The sequence below is a fragment of the Ursus arctos genome, unplaced genomic scaffold (genome assembly GCF_023065955.2).
Source record: "Ursus arctos isolate Adak ecotype North America unplaced genomic scaffold, UrsArc2.0 scaffold_37, whole genome shotgun sequence".
NCBI lineage: Eukaryota > Metazoa > Chordata > Mammalia > Carnivora > Ursidae > Ursus > Ursus arctos.
Genome location: NW_026623053.1, coordinates 15,184,613 through 15,202,279, shown reverse-complemented (window position 1 = coordinate 15,202,279; position 17,667 = coordinate 15,184,613). Strand labels below are relative to the sequence as shown.

General features: G+C 45.2%; 1 long non-coding RNA gene across 3 annotated transcripts in view; it reads left to right on the top strand.

Moving 5' to 3' along the window:
- Nucleotides 1–15,194, top strand: part of LOC123001849 (uncharacterized) — an 81,364-nt gene extending 66,170 nt beyond the window's left edge. For all 3 annotated transcript variants that reach the window (XR_006411130.2, XR_008957240.1, XR_008957239.1), the window contains 2 exons: nt 11,307–11,498; nt 14,354–15,194. This is a non-coding gene — a long non-coding RNA (uncharacterized LOC123001849). The remainder of the gene's footprint in view (nt 1–11,306; nt 11,499–14,353) is intronic.
- Nucleotides 15,195–17,667: the final 2,473 nt, after the last annotated feature.

The following is a 17,667-nucleotide window of genomic DNA, read 5'->3' as shown; positions in this document are numbered from 1 at the left end:
GGAGGCCCTCACACTTTAAATGTTGGGACACTTTAGCTGTGTCTGTTGTTGAAAGCCTGGGGGACTATGGCCACCTTTGTTTTAAACACCTGATTTGGAATATTCTGGGACAATTTCCCCTTGGCGTCAGTGATGAGGGAAGGTTGTTGGGAAAAACTGACTGCTGGGAGAATCTTTCTGGACTTTTGGTCAGTTGGGCATAGGAGGACTTTTTAGTAGTCTAGTCTTTCTAAGAAATTGGAGTAGAGGGGCACCTGGGTGGCTCAGTTGGTTAAAAGTCTGTCTTTGGCTCAGGTCATGATCCCAGGGTCCTGGGATCGAGCCCCCCATTGGGCTCCCTGCTCCGTGGGGAGTCTGCTTCTCTTTCTCACTCTCCCTCTGTGCTCTCTCTCTCTCTCATATAAATAAATAAAATCTTTAAAAAATAATAAAAGAAAAGAAATTGGACTAGAAAGATTCACGAACTTCTGGGCATTGTCTGAAATTAAATCTGTGAAGAGATTAAGGCAAAAAGACATCTTTAGTTTGACTTTCATACTTAAGTTCCTTCCAGTCAAGATACAGATTGATAGAGAGTCTTGATTAATATCAGAAAATTGGGAATGTTGGAGATTTTAATTGACGGATTTTTTTAAATACAGGGACTGAATTACCCTCGATAAATCAGAAAAACAGCCAAATTTTCACTGGGCTCTCGAACTGGGCTAGTTGCTCTTGTGGGGTTAATTTCAGCTTCCAGAGTTGGGGAATTGCCAGAGGCAGTGGTTCACATGTGGAGCCAGCATCTTTTCCCAGAGGAGAAGGCTGAACTAAGTGAATTTTGAGGGGTGAGGGGATGGCTGATGCCTTTGCCCTGGGAGCGCGGCTGGGCAGGCCACTGCCGGAGGGGCCCGCATTGATGCCTGCTGGGCCGCACTTGGCCTGTGCGATGGGGTTTGTGTGATGTTTCTACAAGCAGGAGTCCCGCAGTTAGCTAGATTCTATGCAGGGTATTCCCCAGCCATTTTCAGGCCCCAAGACAAGTAAAGCTTCCAGGCACCTGTTGCGAGGACACACTGTGCTCTTGGCAGATTGAAATCTGAAGGCCTGTGGTGGAGTTTGAAGGGAGAGCTTGCTCCCTGGTCATAGGGAGTTTTCTTGTAAAAGTGGGATCACCTGTTGGGTTCAGCCCTGGGCTGCCGTAGGTCAGAGCTCTCATTCTGGGCCTTACATCGTTCACCAATGTAACAATGACCTGGAATGCTTGGGTCCATTCAACTTACTCCCCACCGGCCACTCCTCCAGTGTCAACAGTTAATGACTCTCTACTCAGGGTTTTCAAAGTTGTGACACTTTGGAGAGGGGGTGTGGCCTGAAAATCCGTATTATAGCAAACCTTCCAGTAGTCCGTAAAGCAAATGTTTGAGCGGATGGAAAGGAAACCTCCCCTTCAGGCCAATATCCTCCCTGCATCTCTGAGTTTTCAGGTCTGAGAGACAGAAGGAGTCCTTTTCATCAAACCTCTCATGATCCGTTTATCTGTGTGGATCTGCATTTAATACCCTTTTGGTCATAGATGTGAAGCAAAACGGCAAAGGGTGCAGCTTCTCGGGATGTGAAAACCAAGTTGTGTTAAAGTAGGTCCCTGACCCCCCAAACCTGTGAGTCTGACATTTCTTTTCCTGGCCTCCTCTTTCCTCCTGCCATTTGCCGAGGCAGTCTATTGGGAGCTGTGGTGCCAGTCGGTACAGGTGGGGCTAAGAAGGGGCAGTGTGTGAAGTCATGTGTTTCGCACAGGCTGAGATTTTTGGGTCCAGCCTGGGTGCCCTTGAAGATGCAAGGCTGAGCTGGTCCCAGGGGACAGCTTCTAAATCTGGAGAGGCCTGCTGCTCTCTGCTGCCCCCTAGTGGAGTGTTCTCACCACGCGCTCCAGGCCACCTGTAAGAGACCAGGATTAGCTGGGGGCGTCACAAACTGGGGACTGGGTATGAAGGAGAGGTTCACTGGTTAGGTTCACGTATAAGGAAGAACGCACAAGATACATGGAAAATCCATGCACTCCAGCCCTTCATCCGAAGTTTCAATTCCTGCTACAGCATCCCCATATGTGACTGTCTCTGTTCCTGGGGGCCAACCTTGAAGAACCCATCTCAAACTAATCGTTCTCCCGAATAATAAAAATCTTCTCAATGCTTTGCTGAAGTCAGGCCTACCCTAGTTTTCAGACCTGTTCGTTTAAGAAGTTCCCTTTAAAGAGTTCATACAATGAGGCATGGTCTATTCTTAGTAAATCCCAGCTGGGTCCCAGCAATTACGGCCTCCTTTTGTATACTGGAACACAGTATGCTGGTTAAGAATTCTGGTGTCAGAACTCCATGGGTTGAAATCCCAGCTGCATTACTTAGAGTGAGCGTACCGCCCCCCTATGTTGTGGGGAAGAGGTGACAGCACTATACAGTGCCTGTCACAGAACTCAGTGAGGGGTAGCTGTCTTGTTAATTTCTAAGTTCTCCCAATTCATTCATTCATTCAATAATTTGCTCTAGACTTGACCTGGGACAGCTATCAGGTCCCGTAGTTTGCTGACCGCATTCTTTGTGATTTTTCAAGTGCTGCCGTTGTAGGGGAGATAGCAAGCACAGTCTCAGCCCAGTGGGGTCCCAGCGGGTGGTGGGGAAAATCTGGTCCCCCCCCCCAGCACACCGAGATGCCACAGGTTAAAGTGCGGGTGCTTTTGACAGATCACGATGTCCACATGAAAGCAAAACCTGCTTTGCTTCCAGTCTAAACTTTTCACCAACCATTGCAAGAGCCAAAAACATAGGCAACAAACTTTGCACCCTGCGATAAATCAGAGAGAGGAGAGTCACACTGACTGGTATGGTCCCCTAAATAAGAAAACATGGACTATTTCCCCGCAGACCTGGTCTCCTGAAAGTAACAGTTTATCCCGGATTTTTGCTATGTTGCTGGCTGGAGATATGTCAGGAGCTTTGTGAATGTAACAGATGTACGAGTAACTTGCTGCTTTCTTACCATGCAGGGGCTAATGTAAACTTTTCAATCTTGGTAATACTGTATTTTTTTCCTGTAAGTCTTTGTTATGTTTTTTATTTGGTAAGCCAATCCTTTTGAAGTCTGATTCCCTTGCTGTCTTTGAGGGAGAACTTTTCTTTTCTTTCTATCTTTTCTTCTTTCCTTCCTTCCTTTTCTTTTCTTTTTTTTTTTTTTAAAGATTTTATTTATTTATGTGACAGAGAGACAGCCAGCGAGAGAGGGAACACAGCAGGCGAGTGAGAGAGGAAGAAGCAGGCTCCCAGCAGAGGAGCCTGATGTGGGACTCGATCCCGGAACGCCGGGATCACGCCCTGAGCCGAAGGCAGACGCTTTAACGACTGCGCTACCCAGGCGCCCCCCTTCCTTCCTTTTCTAAATGCTTCTTTCTTTGAGTATTCCCAAAGGAATACCCTGTCCTGCCTGGGTCATCCTAAAATGCAAAATCTCAAAGATGTCTTGTCTGGGCCTCTTTGTTATTAGGTTATGATTTTAAAAAATTGATTTTGAAATACTATTAGACTTAAAAGAAGAGGCAAAAATGGTCAAGTGAGTTCCCATATACCCTCTCTTCAACGCCCCTAATGATGAACATGTTATTACCAACCCAGGAAATTGACATTGATATTAGCTCAATTACAGATTTCATTCAGATTTTTACCAGCTTTTATGTACACTACCTTTTTTTTTGGAGGGAGGATGTAGCTGTATAATTCTATGAAATATTATCACAGGTGCAGATTTGAGGAAACGACGACACATCCAGGGTACAAACTATTTCATCACCATAAAGAAACTCTGTGATGTTACCCCCTTATCATCATGCCTTCCCCCAGCCTAACCCCTGACACCTGCTGATCTGTTCTTTATCACTGTAACTCTGTCATTTCAAAAATGTTATGTAAATGGAATCATATAGTATGTGAACTTCTGAGATCGGCTTTTGCAATCCGCTCAAGTTGCTGTATGTATCAGTATGTTTATTTTTGTCGTGGAGGAGTATTCCATTGTGCGACACACAACATGCTGAACAATATTTGGGTCGTTTCCTGGTTTGAGCTATTACAGATGGAGCCGCTATGGACACTGGTGTACAGCTGTTGTGTGTGAATGTAAGTTTTATTTCTGTAGATTTAGGTGATCATCTTATGTTGTAAACTGTGTTTGCAACTGTATTTATAACATTACTGCTGTTGAGTTGTGCTTCTTGAATTTTCCTGGGCAAATGAGAAAAGACCAGAGGTCACTTCATATACAAGTGATGCGTTTAGGCCAAGTGAAATCAAATAATCTCATGATACTTGATGCCATTGATTGTTGACTGTACTTAAAATAGAGGCACAAAGTACATGGTAGCACAGACCTGCCGAGCTCAAAAGCATTTGTGTGGAAGGATCGGTCCCACAGCCATGGTGGGAAGAGTGATTTTGTACTAGCAGAAAAACATCATCCATCCCATTGTATTAAAACAATTGTTCATTTGGATTTTTATTGGTTTTATAGTTTTGTGTTTTATTTCATTTATAAATTTGCTTTAGTTTTATGGCTGTGGACCAACACAAAATCAGCTCAATGACTCAAAACAACCACTGTAGTATATGTGATTTAGTAGTGGTGATGGTAGGGAAGAAAGTCACAGGAAAACACAAATACACTTTTATTTTATTTTATTTTTTTTACACTTGTATTTTAAAAAAGCCACAACGATGGGGATTTATACCATGTTTTATATTTGTACATATGAATATAGTTCATGTATTGGATCAAACGGGTAAACATAAAAGTGGCTTAAACAAGTGGAGAGGGTCTGCTGTCTCATGTCTGAGCTCATAGGTGGTCGAGTAGTGTAGTATCATCCAGAGACCTGAGTTCCTTCTAGCTCACTCCTCTACCTTCTCTTAGATGGGTGCTTCTCAAATTTAATGTGAATTTGAGTCACCAGAAGATCTTACTTAAATGAAGAATCAGCTTCACCGAGTCTGGTGGGCCCGGGATTCTGCATTACTGCGAGCTCCCAGGTGATGCCGAAGTTGCTGGTCCATCGAACCCACTGTGAGCAGCGAGGTCCGGGAGTATTGCCCTCATTGGCAGGCTTGAAGTCAATCTGTCACTTCTTTAGGTTTCTAGCCTGCAGGAAGGAGTGGAGAATGAAGTGAAGGGTCAGCAAGTTACTTATGAGAACATGATCCGGAAGTTGCGTATATTCTCTCTGCTTCTTATAGGCCGGAACGTGGTCATAGGACCATAATCAGTTGCAAGGGAGACTGGGAAACATAGGCTATAGGTAAAATTTGAGGCATTTTATTAACTGAAAGGAAGATGGGGGGAGCACCTGGGTGGCTCGGTTGGTTAAGCATCTGACTCTTGATTTTTTTTTTAAAGATTTTATTTATTTATTTGGGAGAGAGAGAGAGCGCGAGAGAGCGAGCAAGCACGTGAGTGGGGAGGGGGCAGTGGCAGAGGGAGAGGGAGAAGCAGACTCCCCACTGAGTGGGGAGCCCATAGCAGGGCTCGATCCCAGGACCCTGAGATCATGACCTGAGCCGAAGGCAGAGACTTAAATGACTGAGCCACCCAGGTGCCCCAGTGCCAGTTCTTTTGGATGATTTGCTTTTACCCGAACAAACATCTCTCATACTCACATGATATTCCCTTTGTCCTTCTCTGTTTGTCATTTGTACCCTTATTAGAGCCAGCTGGTAAAGCTGTGTTCCTGGACAAAAGAGGGCACCCCTCGACACAGGCTAGGGTCTGCACATTTGTGTTTTTTTTCACAGAGAGCCCTCGAGGGAGAATGATTGATAAGCACAATGACAACTTCTCTTATCTTTCAGAACTTCTGCTCTCCTGGTGGAAGCCACCAAGTTCATTTTCATAATCGAAAAGCATGACTCTAGATTTTAGACCCTGTTCATTTCCCAGCCCCACTGCCGCACACTGAGGAAGGCCCACATGGGGATAATGAGTTCTTGCTGTGCGGAGATTCTAGGGCAAACCTAGAAGCCAAGTGGCCTAGATTCTATTTGAAGATGTTATCGACTCATTGGGAAGCCTTCAGATATTCAACTTAATTAACTCCCTTACAGAATACTAGTTTATTTCTTTAAGTTAGACTGGAATTTGTAACAGGCTAAGGTTTTCCTTTCTTTGAGACTATCTTAGAGATAAAAATCATCAAAATCGAGTGTGTGCACGTGTGTGTGTTGTGTGTGTTAGCAGAAATATAAAATTCTCTTTAATGTTTTAATTTTTTCCCTTGGCTTTGTCTTCCTAGTTATAGTTGACTTCTCAAGAAAGTTTTCCCTGATGCAGTCATGCTTCAAGTGATGTTTCCTTTAGGAAACAAAGCAAGTCAACAACAAAAGTTAGCCAGAGGATTTAAAGAGCTCACTGTATTTTCCCATTCTTTTTATTTTTGTTTATTTATTATTTATTATTTATTTATTTATTTGACAGAGATAGAGACAGCCAGCGAGAGAGGGAACACAAGCAGGGGAAGTGGGAGAGGAAGAAGCAGGCTCCCAGCGGAGGAGCCTGATGCGGGGCTCGATCCCAGAACGCCAGGATCACACCCTGAGCCGAAGGCAGACGCTTAACCGCTGTGCCACCCAGGCGCCCCTATTTTTGTTTATTTTTAAAAAAGATTTTATTTATTTGAGAAGGGGGTGCGGTGGAAGCACAAGCTGTGGGAGGGGCAGAGGGAGAGGGAGAAGCAGACTCCCTGATGAGCAAGGAGCCTGATGTGGGGCTCGATCTGAGGACCCCAAGATCATGACCTGGGCCGAAGGCAGATGCTTAACCAACCAAGCCACCCAGGCATCCCATTCCCATTTTTTAAATTCTATTTTTCTTATCTTTTTATCCTCTTCATATCAGGAGCTCATCACTGCTTTTTTTTGGGTGACAATACCATTGCTGTATTATCCACTTTTTTTGGTGTGTCTGTGTCATTGATTCATTTACCTAAAAAAATATTTACATGAATGAAAACATAATGTCCTAAAAATCCTCTACTTCACACAAGGACCAACTTCCAGAAAAATAAGTACTTTTGACTCCATTCTCTGTATTCTGTGCCTTCGATATGCGTGGTGGTTAGGTAAGCCCAGGAGTGAGTCCCTGAGTCAGTGACCGTAGTCAGTCTATGTCTGAAAAGGACCTAATCTCTGGTAGCCTTTTCTTGTTCTTTAAGTTGAACACCTCTGTTCTTTCCCGAGAAAGTAGGCTTCGCACTTTGGATTGTCTATGTCAGTGCCACGAGCTTTGTCATGACAAAAGAGATGGAAGTATGAACAAGGAGGCTTCCCTGCATTTGATCAATATTTATTTAGCACCACTGTGACATTGTCCAGAATCTAGCCCCTGGCAACTAAGAGCTTTCAGATTTAAGGGCGGACAAAAAATGTTTGAACGGGGGCTACAGGGAGTTCTTCGGGTACCTGGTTCTTCTAGCGCAGTGTCCGTGCAGTTGTGTCCGGGACGTCCACGTTTTCCTTCTGGCATCTTTCCGAATTTTGACTTTTGGCAGAGCTGTGCATGGCAGGAGGGGCTCCCTGGTGGTGACACTGGACCAGCAGGGTCTCCCTGCTCTCCCCTATGGAGAGTGAGCTAAGAAGGAGTTATGTTTTCCCAAACATCCACTCTGGGGGCCAGTGCAGAGGAAAGAATGTAGGTTTTAGAGGAGGGCCTGGCTCTGTTGTGTATCACGAGGGTAAGATTTTAGCCTGTCTGGGCCTCAGTTTCTCATCTGTAAAATGGGGATAATCATACTTGCCTCATAAGGTGGATGTCACGATTAAGTAGAACGGGACAGAAGGAAGCATGCAGAATGCTCTGAGCAGTGCCAGGCATGAAGGAGTGTTTGGTTGCTCCTCCTCTGTCCTTGTAAGCCTCCCATAGGACAGAGCACTTTCAGAACAGTGGTGTCTCTCTCTGGAAAAAGGCTATGTTATTTGTTAAGCTGCTCCAGTGGCCCAGTCAACAGACTAAGAATTATGGTCCCCAGAGTCAATCGACCTATTGTTATTAAATTGCCTTGGCCCTGCTAGTTTCTGGAGTTGTCATTTTGCACCGTAATTGATTTACAGTTTTCTTCCTACCCTTCTCTCGCAGATGTTGTTACTGGTCCTGGGCACTAGATGGCGCCATTTTACCAAGTATCAATGGCTCACATGGCAAAACCTGTTATGACTTGTCCAGAGCTATAAAAAAAGACAGTTCTTACAGCATGCATCAGCATAGCCATATATTCCAGCACATCAAAGAAATCCCTTTATAATTCTGCATTTCTTTCATTTATAATAGGGAGTGTGTAGTGCTTGGAAGTTACCCAGAAGTTAACATATTTCATTTGGATCCATGGTTTAGGAGAGCAAGGAAACTTGGAGTAGATTCAAAGAGAAACCATAAATTTGGTTGGGATGGGAAAATGGAATATATGAGGAAAGGTCAAATAAATATGGATTAGTTGGTGTTTCAGGGATGGTTAGGCAATGTCATGGTGGGCTCTAACAATGAAAAGTTCCTAGGGAAGATGGGAAGCAGCTGTTATTCTCCACCATAGAGTAAACTAGAATAAGAAGAAATGGACTTATTGAGCACAGGAGAGGTATGTTAGTTGCAAGGAAGAATATCTGAAACCAAGAGTATGCAATATCATGATGAGGAAAATTACAATTTTTCTTTGCCTAATGTTTTAAAAGATTTATTTATTTATTTGAGAGAGAGAGAGTGTGTGTGAGTGGGGGAGAGGGGCAGAAGGAGAGGGAGAGAATCTCAAGCTGATTCCCTCCTGAGCACAGAGCCCAACGAGGGGCTCAGTCCCAGGACCCTGAGATCATGACCTGAGTGGAAATCAAGAGTCAGACACTTAACCAAATGAGCCACCCAGTCATCCCGCCTAATTTGTTTTTAATATTAATAAAGTCTCAACGTATCCAGATCAGATTATTTTCAGTCCTACTAGAAGATGGAAGAATTTTCTCTTCCTTATTATGGTGGTAATTTGATGCCCGGCATGTTATAGGCTAAGGTGGTGCTCATTGCAGCCCATTGGCACAGGGCTGGATATGACTTAACGGCGGATTAGGAATGATTTCAGAAGTGTCCCATTATTGTATGTGTGTGCGTGTGTTGTATGTAATATTAGAGGTCTATAGTGTCACTAGCATTTTTTCTTGGTTTCTAAGATATTTCTGTAAGGGCTGGACTAGAGGGGTGACAGTGACCATAGGAGAAATCAGAATCAGATGTCTTCCTTGATACTCATTTTTGAACCTCTCATTTGTTAGTTATATGATACCTCAGACTTTTTGTTTTGTTTGTTTGCTGTTTCTTATTTATACCTGTAATATCTGGTAGATAAGTAGGTGAAGGACTAGCTTATACCGTTCCATAGTCGTAATTATACATGAAGTCCACAGGAGGGCGCCAAATTTTAAAAAATTTTCTCCGCAGACTCCCCTTGGTTCATCTATAAAGTCCACCTTGGGGAACGCCTGGGTGGCTCAGTCCGTTAAGCATCTGCCTTTGGCTCAGGTTATGATCCCAGGGTCCTGGGATCGAGCCCTGTGTTGGGCTCCCTGCTCAGCGGGGAGCCTGCTTCTCCCTCTGCCCCCAACTTGTGCTCTCTCTCTCATGCCCTCTCTGTCTCTCTCACATAAATAAGATCTTTTTTTTTAGAGAAAAGTAAGTCCACTTTGAATGGGTCTCCTTTCTTCCTTTCCTGCCCCACAAAACTGGCGGCCCTTCCCCAGGGTCCCTGTTTCAACCTGGAGGAATGGCATATAACTTTTCAGGTCCTTCCAATTCCTGAGAGCAGATAATATATAAGACAGTAAAACTTGACATTGCTGTTAATGACTGCTCCTCATTGCTTAACTTAGCTGTGTATGCTAACAGTACTTTATCTTTCCAAAGATCATTTACAAGGAAGGGCCGAGGTGGAGATATGATGAAAGAGGGTGCAGGTGATGGAAGATTGGGATGAGGTGGGGGGAAAAACATGGTCCAGCTATTTTCTTCCTTGCTGATGATAAATGTAATACACGTTCATTGTAGAAAACTTAACAAAAACACGGACTAGTATAGATAAAACTATTCATAATTCTATCACTTATGGGTAACTAAAATTAATACTTTGAAGTGTTTCCTTTTGTATAGCTATAGGAAGTTGGAAAAACAGAGCCAACTATTTGTAGAGAGCTGATCTAGGAGATCACTGATGGGGCTGAAAGATGGAGAGCAGGAATGACGATTTTTACGCGCGTGGATCGCTGCGGGGAGAAAATCTGTTCTCAGGGAGAAAAGTGAGATAGAGATTCAGAAAGATTCTTGATCTCTGAGGGCGACAGACAGCAAGAGTGGCCCCCAGTTTCTTGTGCTTCCCCTGTTCTGGGGGCCTGAGAGCAGATGCCCAGCAGCCTTCCAATCACTCAGAGAGGGGGTTTCAGATCAAAATCTCTGATCGGAATACCCACACAAAATAATAGGGGCAATATAATTACTTGCTGTTGCTGGGTGTTGGAGAAGACTGAGCTGTACCTCTGAAACTAATAATACACTCTATGTTATTTCATTGAATTTAAATGAAAAAATACAGGCATAGTTACTTGCTGTTACTAACTGCATGGAGAGTGCCCTCTTACACTCTCGCATTCACCGTGCTGTACGACGCTGATGTGCTGCTCAGACCCCCTCGGATTCCTCTTAACCGGATTCGCTGTGCTCCGCTTCCAAGAGCCAGTCCCCATGACTCTTTATTTATTTATTTATTTATTTATTTTTATTTATTTATTTATTTATTTATTTATTTATTTATTTATTTAAGGACCGCCCTAGACCACTGGGACCCACCTTAAACATGCATGCATAAAAAGCTGGAAGCGCTTGAAAATTTGTGCCCTGCTGGGGGTGATCCTTAACCAGGCCTGGATGGGGGAGGGAGTATAAAGGTCTGGCTCTCTTGCCCTGGGTTGCAGCAACCCCGAGGCCTAAGGCGCTCTCCAGAGTTCCCCTGCGGGTCCTGCCGAAGCTGTCCTCCGTGGAACTTTGCCTGAGATGTCACCTATGATTGAGAGGTTCCAAGGCGGCTCCCCATCACCCCACCCCTGGTATTCACTTGTGGAATCCACTCTCCTCGAGTGTAGGATAGACAGAGTGACTTGCTTTTGACCAGTAGGATATAGCAAAGGGGGGTGGGATGTCATTTTCATGATTTGGTGTCCAAAAATTGTGACTTCTGTTCGCTAGCATACTCTCTGCTGCTTTCTCAGCTCGCGTGCTTTGGTCGGAGAGGCAAGCTGCCCTGTCGGAGAGGCACACGTGGCGAGGAGCTGAGGACTGCCTCCGGCCAACAGCCCAGCAAGGAACCGAGGCCCTCAGTCTGACAACCCACATGGAACTGTGTGCTGCCAACGTCCGCTGAGTGAGTGCGGGGCTGTGTCCCTCTCAGGCTGACCTCTCAGGTGAGACTACAGACCCTGGGCCAACACCTTGATGACAACATTGTGAAGGACCATGTAGCAGAGGCTTTAGCTAAGTTGTACCTGGATTCCTGTCTCGTGGAAACGGGGGGATAAGGAGTGTATGTTGGTTTTTGGTGCCAGGTGTTGGGGTAATTTGTTACGCCTCAATAGAGAGCTAATACGGTGTTTTGCTTGGCTTCCTCCTTTCCCCGTCTCATTCCCACAATTCTCTTATCAGTTTTTCCAGGGGACTGTTTCTTAATACATGACTTGTGCGTGAACCTTGCGTAAGACAGGACGGGATTCTAAAGTTGGATAACTTGGCAGCCAGAGGGCAACAAGGGCCATCGCTGTAATAGGTGGAATGCTGTAGTGTGGCGTATTGACGGAGTACGGCCTCACAAGTACTCACACGTGCACCCGGGCCGAACTGGGATGGGGAGATAGATTGAAGGGGATGTTCTCATTTACACACCATCTCTAGTGTTTAAAAGGACCATGGATGAGTTGGTTGATTTCGGGTACCTACTGATGCATGGAAGGGAGAAAATGACGAGTTTATCACCCTAACAAATTATGGTGTGAAAGTTTGAAGGCTTCCAACGCAGCATCCAGAGAGCAGACCGTGTTTAAGATACAGCTCAGGGTCTGAGTGTAGGAGCAGCATAACTCGAGAGAACAGTCCATTAGCAGCTCTTCCCATGTGAAAGTCGAGATCGTAACAGGGAAGGTGTGCGACTCTGAGATTTGCAGTAAGGACAGTTGGAGGCACTGGAGACCTTCGGATCACCAGATTCCCCAGAACCCTCTAGGTCTTTAGGAATGGACCATTTCCCCTTGCTAGAGGCGGGCGGCATTGTCTGAAGACGATGCCGAGGTGGCAACTGAAGCAGATGCTTTAAGACTGTGCGTGCTGTCCTCCTAATCTGGCCCCACCTCCCTCCCTGGCATTAGACTAATGATTTGGGTCAAACATTATCATGTCCCAATTAGGGAAGTGCTGGCCCTGCTGAAGGAGAGAGGACCCGAGCTGTTGAAACTGGCGAATATATACCAGCGCGTTAGCCTGGGGAGATAGTTCTTGAGATTGATGGCCTGGGAGTGAGATTATAAAGTTAGATAAGGAGAGAGTTTGTTACTACGGATATACTCTCCTGGGGTTCTGAATCTAATGTTCTAGCAAGAGCTCCTGGAGCCGGTCTCAATATGCTGCTGGATGGCTCCTGGAAGCTTGGCAAGAATGACGGCCCACACTGAAGGACATAGAAAGGCCAGAGCTGCCTTGGCGTAGTGTCAAGCAAGGAATCAGAAGTCTCAGAGCAGCGAGCAGATGTGCTAGTTATCAACTTATTATCTCTTAGCTCCAAAGTCACTTTTTATTTTTTTTCCTGCTTTGCAGTTTTGGAGATGGGCTATGTAATCACCTCTCCTTTGCCATCTGGTGCGGTGTGAGGCTTCGGCCATAGAGGGTGCAGGAAGGATAGTGTGCAGCATAGGGGAGGAAGAGCTTCTTGTCCTGGTTTTGGTGTGCTTTTTTTCATTTTCTTTTTCCTCTGATGGCGTGGCTGCTACCAGTGGACAGAGGCCCATTGGCGCTCATTGACGTGCAAGTTGCCGTGGTCATCCAGCAGGCCACTAGCCACGGACCGGTCCAGTCCACTCAGTCCACTTCACTGTTAAGGGTGGGAGGGTGACTGGTAATCAGAATGGCTTAGTCCAAAGGGCTCTCCCACAGAGCCCAAGTGATCATGGCATAATGATGAAGGAAGAGGATGGGCATTCTACTAGAATATTGTTCCATCCATACAGCAGAAAACAACAACAATAACAACAACAGAACGAGCTCCAGATCTGACGGCCAATAGCCTCGTTTGAATGTCCACAATGGAGAGTCATGGCCATTTACCCATTTTCCAGACCCAGACTCAGATTCCCTTGACTAAAGGGCAGCTGGGTCCTCTGGCAAAGGATTCTCCAATGTTGCCACAAGTATAGACTGCAAATCTTACTCCAAGCCTTCCCTGATGGGACTGGTGGCCATTTACTAGAGTGACTGTGCACTGAGGAAACGTCAATATCCAGACCTTTTGGCTCTTACTAGATATTATCTCTGTACTGATGCTAATTTCTGGGGAAGTAAAATGCTACCAGGGCCTAGGAGTCAAAGCAGGGGCTTGCAGTGGTCAAGTGATAAATGGAAAATTAACTCTTCTAACTTCAATGGCCCCTTGTTAATCCTTGGACCCTTCTTGTGGTTATTTTCCCAGTTCTCGAATGCAACATTGTAATACACTCAGTTCTTGGGGCGCCTGGCGGGCTCAGTCGGTGGAACGTGTGACTCTTGATCTCAGGGTTGTGAATTTGAGCCCCATGCTAGGTGTAGAGATTACTTAAAAGTAAAATCTTTGGAAAAAAAGCATACACACACACACACACACACACACACACACACACACACACCTTTTAGAGAGCATCTCCTGAAGGAGAGACGCTGGGTAACCAGGTTGTCAGGACCCATTCAGTAGATGGCAGCCAGCCTTTGTCCTTGGTTACCCGGTGTTTGTACAAGGGGTCTACGAATAGAGTCGTCTTGGTGCCAGGGATGGAGGTTAGACACGTGTCGGGGTCACTAAGGCTGATTTAGCTACTGCCACTGCTTAATATTTGTTCTGTCAGCAACAGAGACTGAATCTAAGTCCTCAACATGGTAAATACTTGGAGGAGACCAAGCAGACACTTGGTGACCAGTTGATCATATGTGACACTTTTACCCTGGAAAGGGCAACAGTTTGTCTAAATGGAATCAAAAATGTATTCTAGGTGTGGATTTGCCTTTCCTGCTTTTTCTTCCTCAGTCAGCACCTCTATATAAGATCTCCCAGCGTGTCTGATTTCCACCATCTGCGGGCTCACCAAGTGGCTGGTGTACCGAGAGGGATCCCGCCTATTACCCTAACCGAGGTTCCCTCACTTTATGGTGGGGAGGCACAGCGATGGACATGTGGTCGTGGAGTCACCGATGTTACCATGTATTGCACAGTATGCCGATGGGTTGAAAAGCATGGGAATGGCTTTCTGGAGCTGTGGCTGAAGTGTCACCTTGGAGATGGTCATCTCTGAAGCTGGAACCTTGTTTATCAAGGTGTGGTGTTTCTTTTGAGTCAATGGGCATTATTTTCTGCAGAGAATGAGTCTGGTTTCCAGGGGTTAGGAGAAATGGCACTGCTTGCCATCAGTCTCAGTGACTGGTGTGGGGAATAGACGCTTCTTGTCACTCACGGTTTTAGGTTCTGGAGTTCTAGAGGTTTCTGGTTCGCGGATGGGGATATTTCCATCAGGGGTAAACTAAACCTAAACCTACTAAACCTAAAACTGTATTCGTATCTTAACAACTTACACTTCTCATGCTGTTAAATTAGCGGGCTAAGAATGGAGTTCTACCTGCAGAGGTAACCGCCCCGGTCATCATGGGGCGGTATGACTGCCACTCCACGATGACAGGGAATAGCGTACTTAGAACTCAGGAGATCACTGGTGTGTGTCTTGGTGCTCTCGTGCAAAGAAGGAATTATAGGGGCGCCTGGGTGGCTCCGTCGGTTAAGCGTCTGCCTTTGGCTCAGGTCCTGATCCCAGGGGCCTGGGACTGAGTCCCGCATTGGGCTCCCTGCTCAGTGGGGAGTCTGCTTCTCCCTTTCTCTCTCCCCCTGCTTGTGCTTTCTCTTTCTCTCTCAAATAAATAAATAAAATCTTAAAAAAAAATGAAGAAGGAATTATAGCTGCTATGACCTAACAGGGGCAAAGTAGCCATGGGATCAGACCATTCAGGACCGAAGGTCTAGGTCACCCACCAGGCAAGCAACCTAGACCAGCAGTAGTGCTAAACGAAGGGTCTAGAATTGGTGGTAGAGGATCTAGAGTGGGTGGTACCGGTTAGAGTTTTGGGACCAACTGCCATAGTAGAGGCTGTAACTTGTCCTACTAACTTCCTGCTGTAAAGAGTATCATAACAATATGAATAACCATAACTTATAGAGCTCATATGTATATATATTTTTAAAGATTTATTTATTTATTTGACAGAGACAGCCAGTGAGAGAGGGAACACAAGCAGGGGAGTGGGAGAGGAAGATGCAGGCTCCCAGCGGAGGAGCCTGATGTGGGGCTCGATCCCAGAACGCCAGGATCACGCCCTGAGCCGAAGGCAGACGCCTAACGACTGCGCCACCCAGGCGCCCCAGAGCTCATATATTTTTGGCATTCTTTTAGGCGCTTCACACTTATAAACTCAATCCTCACAAAACCCTGTAGAGTTTAGTAGTAGTATTTTGATAGTTTCACAGATGAAGAAAATGAAACCTAAGTGGAAGTAACTAAGTGATCGAGAGTTGAAAAGAATGTGAATGGTAGAATAACTTTTGCATGGAATAACCAAGAAAGAATCAAGAAAAAATTCACGAATAGGCTTTTGTTGCTTTGCGTCAAGTTGGGTTGGATGAATAGCAGATTTGGCGGTGGGTGCGTGGATGCAAAGAAGACAGGTATTCCGGATGGGAGGGATGGGATGAACAGGTGCGTGCAGGGAGTAAACAGAGATGCACGCTTGGTGAGTAACAGATACATGACTTTGGCTGAAGGATAAGGCTGATGATGGCAGAGAATGGGAGATAAAAGTAGAACTGGGTCCTACTAGGTGGAGTTCTGAAACCAAGTTAAAAACTGTGATTTGTATTTTGGCACAGGGAATGATTGTGGGTTTTAAAGGACATGTGTGGCATGATCAAAGAACTCTCTAGAAGAGTGGTTTCTGATGCCAAGGGGTAAGCTGATCTTGGTCTGGCTGCATACGTAAGAATTGCTGGGAGCCATTTTAATAATACAGATCCCCGGGACACACCCCAGGAATTCACCAGGCATATGTCTCTTTTAACTGTCTTTCCCTTTTTCTTTCTCCGTGACAGCCAGGTTCCATTTCCATTTTAAAGTGGAACCCTTCCGTTTCCCTTTCTCGCTTCCTCACATTTGTTTGTGACATCAGTTAATTGTGACTTCTGGCTCATGTGCCTCTTTTGCCTGAGTTTACTCCAGTCCATTCTCAAATGTTTGGCACCCTTAGGTCCCTCCTTTTTGAGGTCTTGGTAATAAGACTCATGAAGATCCCTGTCTTGCCCTTGGAATCCAAAAATGAATGGAATCCTTTTGATAATTTTTTTTAAAAGACAATTTTCAGAGTTCTCTTTTGCCTTTTCTAAGCTAAATAGTATCTTCCCTTCTATTGTTCCAATTTTGTCATGGTGTCAGACCTTCAGTGTTCTGTTGGGTTCCAGTTTGCCTGTAGTCCTCTTAGGCTGGGACACTCAGAATGGCATGCAGTACTCCAGACATTCTTTCTTTCTCCCTCCCTCCCTTCTTTTCTTTTCTTCCTTTTCTTTCTCCTTTTCTTTCTTTCTTTCTTTCCTTTTTTCTTTCTTTCCTTCCCTCCCTCCCTCCCTCCCCCTTTCTTCCTTCCTTCCCTTTTTTCTTTCTTTTCTTTTCTTTTCTTTTCTTTTCTTTTCTTTTCTTTCTCTTTCTTTCTTTCTCTTTCTTCCTTCCTTCCCTTTTTTCTTTTCTTTTCTTTTCTTTCTCCCTCCCTCCCTCCTTCCCTTCCCTTTCCTTCCCTTTCTTTCCCTTCTCTTCTCTTCTCTTTTCTTTTTCCTTCCTTCCTTCCTTCCCTCCTTCCCTTTTTTCTTTCTTTTCTTTTCTTTTCTTTTTTTTTTCTTTTCTTTTCTTTCTTTTCTTTCTCCCTCCCTCCCTCCTTCCCTTCCCTTCCCTTCCCTTCCCTTCCCTTCCCTCCCTTTTCTTTTCTTTTCTTTTCTTTTCTTTTCTTTTCTTTTCTTTTCTTTTCTTTTTCCTTCCTTCCTTCCTTCCTTCCTTCCTTCCTTCCTTCCTTCCTTCCTTCCTTCCTTCCAAACCTCTACACCCAACATGGGGCTCAAACTCACGGCCCTGCGATCAAGAGTCGGAACCAGTCAGGTGTCCCAGTACTCTAGGTATTCCGACCCAGCCACACTAGAGTGGGACCTCCCCTGTCATCCCACTGGACGCTAGATCTCATAGCCACCTGCATTCATAGCTCAGCAGTCCATCTCTCTGCTGCTGCTTATAAAGCTTGTGGCCACTGAAGTTGCCACAA